The sequence below is a fragment of the Hevea brasiliensis genome, chromosome 13, assembly GCF_030052815.1.
Source record: "Hevea brasiliensis isolate MT/VB/25A 57/8 chromosome 13, ASM3005281v1, whole genome shotgun sequence".
Classification (NCBI taxonomy): Eukaryota; Viridiplantae; Streptophyta; class Magnoliopsida; order Malpighiales; family Euphorbiaceae; genus Hevea; species Hevea brasiliensis.
The window spans coordinates 5,863,819-5,870,963 of NC_079505.1; the positions used below are offsets into that span (position 1 = coordinate 5,863,819).

Below are 7,145 nucleotides of genomic sequence, written 5' to 3' on the forward strand. Positions count from 1 at the left end.
AGTTTAATTTGATTTTTAACATGATTTTAACATTCTAAACACAAAACTAGCAAGAATTTTGCATGAATCAACAAAATCCACCTAGGGTTCCTTGTGATATGGTTCAGCCAACATTAAAGGAATTGAGGAAAATTTATTTTTGGTCCAATTAACTAGTTAATTTAATTAATTAAGCAACTTAGACATGAATTTTAGAATTAGATTAATTTATTTGGTGTTGAATCAAATTTTCCATAATGTAAAGTACGTAGGAAGTAGTTGAAACATGGTGAAATTGCCATATTTGGCAGCCACTTTGATAAATTTATTTGGAATTGTGTGGATGTTGGTTGGTTGATTGAGAATTGCAGGATTAAAATGTTTTTTACGGAGAATATCAAGGTATTTTTTGGGGATATGAAAAATAAAGGACGTTAGTTCTTTTTAGCATGTAAATCTTGCACACCAAGTGTTTGATAAAATCCCTAAATGAACTTGACATAAAGTGGGAGGTATGATCAATTGGTTAAAGAAAATTGTTATATGGCTTATCGGGTAGGAAAATTCTTAAGTAAACAAACAAATTTGCTCAACGAGTGTGCTTATTAAGAATAATCGAGGAATTTATTCTGAATTGTCTGTATTTTTCTATTTGACAGTAGTTCCAAAGGAGCAAGGTGGAAGTGTTGACTTAGGAACCAAATCCACATAAATTGGAAATAAACAGGTTTGTGCACAACTAGTATTAAACTATTAAATGTTTCTACATATTTATGTTGATAAAATGACTTTATTGATACATATTTTATGTTCTCCAAAAGATGATTTTACCACAACAATTGATTGAATTTCATTATTGTTATGATGAATTTTAATTAAAATTATGATTTATATTGTGTTTTGTATGAAGAGTATATGTTGCTGAGATTTGCAGTAAATGGATTCATATTGAGATTTTATACCCATATAAAAGGAAATGAATTTATGATATTGTTTTCATATCTCACAGCTAATACTTGACATGGTTATTACTCGTCCCTCATTTGTTGAGGTGATACACTGGTGTTTGGATGGATGTGATCTGGATACCATGATATGTGCACATTGATATGATATGGTCTCTCTCATGTAAGAGGTGAGATGAGATTTGAAGATGGCCCTTGCGGATTATTTATATATATGGTGTTATGAATGACATGTGCACAATGATATGATATGGTCTCCCTCAGGAAAGAGGTAAAATGAGATTTGAATATGGCTCTTGCGGATTAATCTTGCATTAGGCTAGTGAGATTAAGAATGATATTTAAATTGTGCAAATGTGTTTTAAAGATGATACCATATGAGTAAATGATATATAAGAAACTGTTTTCTATATGTGACCCATACATTGTGAGTATATTTGAATATTCATTTTCATGACTTGTTTTGAATATTGTTTTCATGACTTATTATTTGATGATTTAATTGTTTATGGTTCAATATTTGTTGTGCACCACTGATACATTTGTATTCAGCATTAGTTGTTTTCCTAACTAACACAGATAAAGGATTATAGGCAAGTAGGAGCAGTGCCTGTTGTCACCAAGATCAGGAGCTAACTTGACGTAGGTGACTTGGTTCCTTGATTTTGTGTATATATGATGTTATCCATTTGCAACAGGATATTTTGTTTTAATATCTGAGCATAACAAGATAAAATTTTATTGTCTGTATATAAATATAACTTTATGAAATAATTTATTAGTTAATTGATTAAAGAAAACTAATATGCAATTCTGATACCCATGAGATTGTTGAGTTATAGACTGCCACAGGTTTCCACAGGTATTAATCAAAGTATTATTTGAACTGTTTTAATTAAAATACAGCAATTTTAAAACTCTAAATTATCTGATTTAAAGCTTTTCTATAGGGAAACTTATATTTAGAAACTATATCATTTTCTTAAGAAGGTGTACTGCATCTAATTTTAAAACAAAATATATAGTTGCAAAGTACTTTGAAAATAGATTAAAATGAGTTACAACGAATTTCTAATTTACAGTTATTTTGATAATCTTTTTGGTAGTATGAAATTCTGTAGTAAAATGTTTTTTACTCTGTTATGTTTTGAATTAAAATGATTTTAAATCTACTCAATCCCTTGTAATGTGTTCACCGGGTTCTAAGGATTTGATCTCGACATCCGTTGAACATATTACGGGAGGCATGTTACGTCTAGGAGAGGGGTAAGGCGTGACACGTGCTTTTGTCAAATGAAATAAAATCACCAAGAAAGGAGGAAATCCATAAAAAAAAAAAATTGTGAAGCAAAGCCCATAGAAAGCCACTTTATCAAATTGGCTAGAAACCTTAGACACATAAAACAAGAAAACAATAGGGCTAGATGAACTTTTATATAGATGGTTGAAGAAACAAGCACAACATCAAGCCTATAACATAGTTAGCATATCTATTATATAATATTATAAATATCAACTGTAGTGGTATTATGAACAACAACATCTATGTTCCGCATTTGCAATGAACAGTAAATCGCAATTATTTCAAAATAACATTTATGTCCTCAACCTGGGTGCTTTAAGTCTCTTTTTTAAGGCTTTTTTTGTCTTTTCATATGGGCTCCTCCTTTGTCTTTTCTATTTTATACTTTGGCATTTTAGCTCCTGTTTCCTTTACATCCTTGCCCGCAGCACATATTCAAACGATGTCATGCTCTTTGCCTCTGTGCTACTAAGCAAGCTCTTTTCCCTCTTCGCCTTACGGTGTTCTTCCTATTTTATCCCTTTTTTTTTCCTTGCCGCTTTAAAATATAATAAAAAAGAAATATAATAATAATTCTCTTTCTTCTAACAGCATTGTAGAATGATACTTACGTATCTCTCAAATTTCCACTGATTTATAGGGAAATATTTTAGTTAATATTTCTCCACCTTCTTCTTCCTTTCTCTTTAATTCTATCTTCTATTTTGATGTCCAAATAAGGAAATTTCTCTTCTCTCCATCTCCGTAAATCCAAACAAAGGGTCAGAGATTTGCATGAATTCGGTGAGATTTGGGTGGATGAGGATTATCAATTGGGTGAGAAGCAACTTGCGCAGAAGGGTGGGTTGCAGTTTCCCGTCGGGAGGATTCCCAGTGTAACACCCCTACATGCATAGTTCTGTATATTTCACTGTTCCGGTGACCGGTGTCGGTCCGGATAATTAAGAGGCTTAGAACCATATTTAAGTTACCTAGAAAAGCCCTGAATAAAAAATTAATAGTGATTACCAGAAGGTAAAAGACAAATAAGAAAAACAGAGCATAAAAGGTTAAATGAGCCAGGGGTCACAGCGATGGGTGACCGTACCGGGAAGTGACTGTGAGGTCAATTGTAACCCTAATTTCGTACGGGACATTGTGACATCGCAGTCCTAAGAATTATTGCGAAGCTAGTGAAAATGAGAAAATCACAGAAAAGAGTTGAGAAATAGGTTAAATAATTAGATCAGGGTTCTGAAAGAAATACTAAATTATTGGTAAACCGGATCAAACCGGAAAGGGGCAAATTGGTCAATTCACCCCTAGAGGTGACTCATGGCCTAACTGTCCAATAAAATGTGAGAAATTAAAATTTTGAAGTATAGATTTAAATTGAAGAATTATGGAGAAAACAAAGGAAAAAGAAAGAAAATGAAAATAAGATTAATGACATCACCCCATAACATGAGCATGACCTCATAAATAAATTACCATTTAATTTATTTATTTGACTAAGTCAAATTAGGTGATAAAAACAAAAATTTAAAAGTAAAATTTTTCACTTCTTCTCCTTCTTCAAGCCGGCACCTCTCCTCTCCCAATTCTCTCTCTTAAAAACCTCCATGAAAGCTTGATTTAAGCTTTTCAAAACCCTAAATTTGGCCATAATTTCCCCAATTCACTTAAGTAAACCTTACCCTAGAACCTTGCTTCAACTATTGATCAAGAAAAAGAAGAGGAAAATAGAGATTTGAAGCTTGAGAATTCTACCAAAGAGGTTAGTATGAAATTTTCAATTTAACTCTTTATATTTATGCACATAAACTTGAGTTAACTTAGAAATTGAAGAAAAATGAAACAAAATCAAACATATGGGGACACTTGGGGAAATTCAGCCAACATGAGGTGAATTAGGGTTTGATTGATTTTGATGCAATTAAAATTGTATGTAAGCTTAATTTAGTGTGTAGATAATGATTATGCACTTTAATTTCATCAATTAAACCAAGTAGAGAAATTAGGGTTCTTGACTTAGGGAAATTGGGGGAAATTTTGGGGGTTTTTGAAATTGAGACAAATTGACCTAATTGAGACTCAATTTGGTCAATTGGGGCCAATTAGAGTATGTTTGAATGGTGAGAAGTGAAATTGAATTCGAATTGGTAAGGGTCCAATTCTGGACAGTCAGACCTTAGTTCAGTTAGAGGACTAAAACTGCAATTCTGCTACTCCAATTGGTGTGAGGCCAATAGGAGATGAAATTAGACACATAATGTCACAATTTTTGTGCAGAAACCCTGCCCTAAAAATGACTTTAGGTTAGCAAAAAATTAGGTCAAACTCGAATTAAGCACACTGCCACTGTACAAAAATGACGAAATAAATAGTATTTATTCTTTTAGCCATAACTTGGTGTAGGAAGGTCCAAATGACCTAAATTTTATACCGATGGAAATCTGAGACATAGCACTATAACTTTTATGAAGAATAGAAATCCAAATTCTGACCATAACACATCAGAAAAGTGAGCTGCAGTTGGCATTCCAAAACTGCCAGAACAGAATTGGTACCCAAAATTTTGGGTTAAAACCAATCCGGCCAGCCACTTTGAAATTAACATAACTTGAGCTAAAAAAACTCCAAATGGAGTGATTCAAAAAAGGAATTAAAGCTAAGACAATAAGAAACAACTTTGATGAAGGAAAGTTGACCAAATTTCCACTGTAACCAGACCAATAGAATAGTAGAAAACAGTGATCCAAAACTGAAAATTTAAAATTTCTCTTAAGAGGCTTAGAAATTGAAATGACAATTAATGCCAACAAATTTGACACTCAAAATGTGGTATGTGGGCGTAATTGGAATTCACATACCTATTAAGAATGAAAAAATCAATATTTTGACTTGAATAGTACAATGAATAGTAACCCCAAATTTACCAAATTTAAAGAATTCCATTTTAAGCAAGTTTAAGGGTACATCCAAGTATGCATGAAATTAACTGTTGGATTAATTATGAAACCTGATATTGAAACACTGTAAATTGTTTGTTTTAGTTGAAAAAGAGACTGAGAAGGAAGATAAGAAAAAATGAGTCAAGGCCTAGAGGTGACTCATTCCAGGTTTGTGCATAATAAACTTTAATTTATCGTTTTCTAATTGAAAACATATTTAGCTATGCATTGTGAATTAATTGTACTAATTATGGGTTTCGAGAAATATTGTGTTGCCATTTTATGAATGGAAATTGGAATTGGAAATTGATTTGTGTTTTGCGTGAAATGTTTGAATAACTTGATTTAAATTAGATTCACACTTAGCATGACAGTATCATTATATTCCTCCTCCGTTTACGGGGTTGAGATCGACTATATTCCTCCCTCTCTGGCTTGCCAGTTGAGGTCGAGATCGGATGAGTACTCATAGAGCTAGCTAGCCACCTCCCTCATTGATTTCGATTAGTGGGGTTGAGATTGCTTTGTCGTGGTGCACAACACGGTATTGATCGAAAATTTTGTGTCATGACCTAAGTTGTGTATGGATTAGCAACACTGTGCTTTATAAATTATTTGAAAAAATGGTATTATAAATGTGATTTGAAATTTGTGAAATGTGATTGTGAAAGGCTTTGAATTACTGTTTATCGATAAATATTTTATTTTCCGCATCTTTAAATTTTTATTGTGCACCACTGAGTAAACAATACTCAGCGATAGCTTTATTTGCTGTCGCAGATAAGGGAAAAGAAAAAGCAGCAGAGTGAGCTGCTAAGTTGACAAAGACTCCACTGAAGTTTTTGTACGGGTATTATTTTATGCCCATGTAATTTAGTTTGATGTAAATATGATATTGTTTAAATGTATCTATGTAGTAAATGAGCAGTTGTACACTTAAATCTGTAATAATATTATTTTTGAATTTTGTTTCTGTATATTAAGGCTTATGTATGTAAATTAAATTCAATGTAATGTTATTGAGTTTACTGAATTATTTTAAAAATATTTTGAGTTGTGAATTTTGAATTGAAATTTGGTTGGACTGTGTTGAATTGAGATTTTATTGGAGGTTGGGGTTGAAATATGAAATTATTGGGAGTGTTTTCACAGGTTTTGAAGAACTGATTTTTTCCAATTATAGACGGCACTCTGCCGAAATTTTTATAAAATTTGCGGAAACTTAAAATTGCTTAAATATTTGATATGTGGTTAAACTCCAATTAAAGGTTTTTAATACGTACCAAAATTGCTCACCACCTTAAAAAGGAATGAAAATTGGTTTAAAATCTCTTGTAGTATATTTAATGCATTATCAGTAGACAAAGTTCGGTGATTCATTAGGTATACTACGGGATCATGTCGTGCCTTGCGGAGGGGTAAGGTGTGACACCCGGATTTCTCAAGGCTGGAAAGTATGCCGAGCATTTTGGTGCTGGAGCTCCTATATATCTCTCTGCTGTCCTCAATACCTTGCTACTGAGGTATTGGAGCTTAGGCATCGGGCTGAAAGCTGGTGTAGTATCAAGCATCAGCTTTAAAAGTGAGCTACAGATATTGAATATCAATTGGTTTCAAAACCTGTCGCATGGAAATGTTGAGGTAAGTTTAGGGTTTTGATTTGTTTGAAAGGAGCTGAATTTTTAGTTGATTTATGGGTTTTTGCCATGATTGTGTATAAACTTTAGAGAGATGGGTGCTCTTGGATTTTGCTTCTACTTCGTGATCCTTGGTTCTTGGTTTGTATGATTTTGTTGCTGGAGTTAATCATGCCTTGTTCCTTACCTAATTTTGCAAGGATCAAATTTCTTAAGATATTGGTGGTTGTCTTAGAAATACATAAAAATACATTGCTTTCGGTGATGAAATTTCCACTCGGGAAATTTTAGGCAATTATGTGGTTATGGCTCAATTGAAGGGTAATTC

General features: G+C 32.7%; 1 long non-coding RNA gene across 1 annotated transcript; it reads left to right on the forward strand.

Annotated features, from left to right (window-relative positions):
* The first annotated feature begins 408 nt into the window (after positions 1 to 408).
* Positions 409 to 6,234, forward strand: LOC131171778 (uncharacterized). The gene is made up of 5 exons (XR_009142429.1): positions 409 to 706; positions 1,031 to 1,114; positions 1,538 to 1,586; positions 5,283 to 5,348; positions 5,961 to 6,234. It is a non-coding gene; the product is annotated as an uncharacterized LOC131171778 (long non-coding RNA).
* Positions 6,235 to 7,145: the final 911 nt, after the last annotated feature.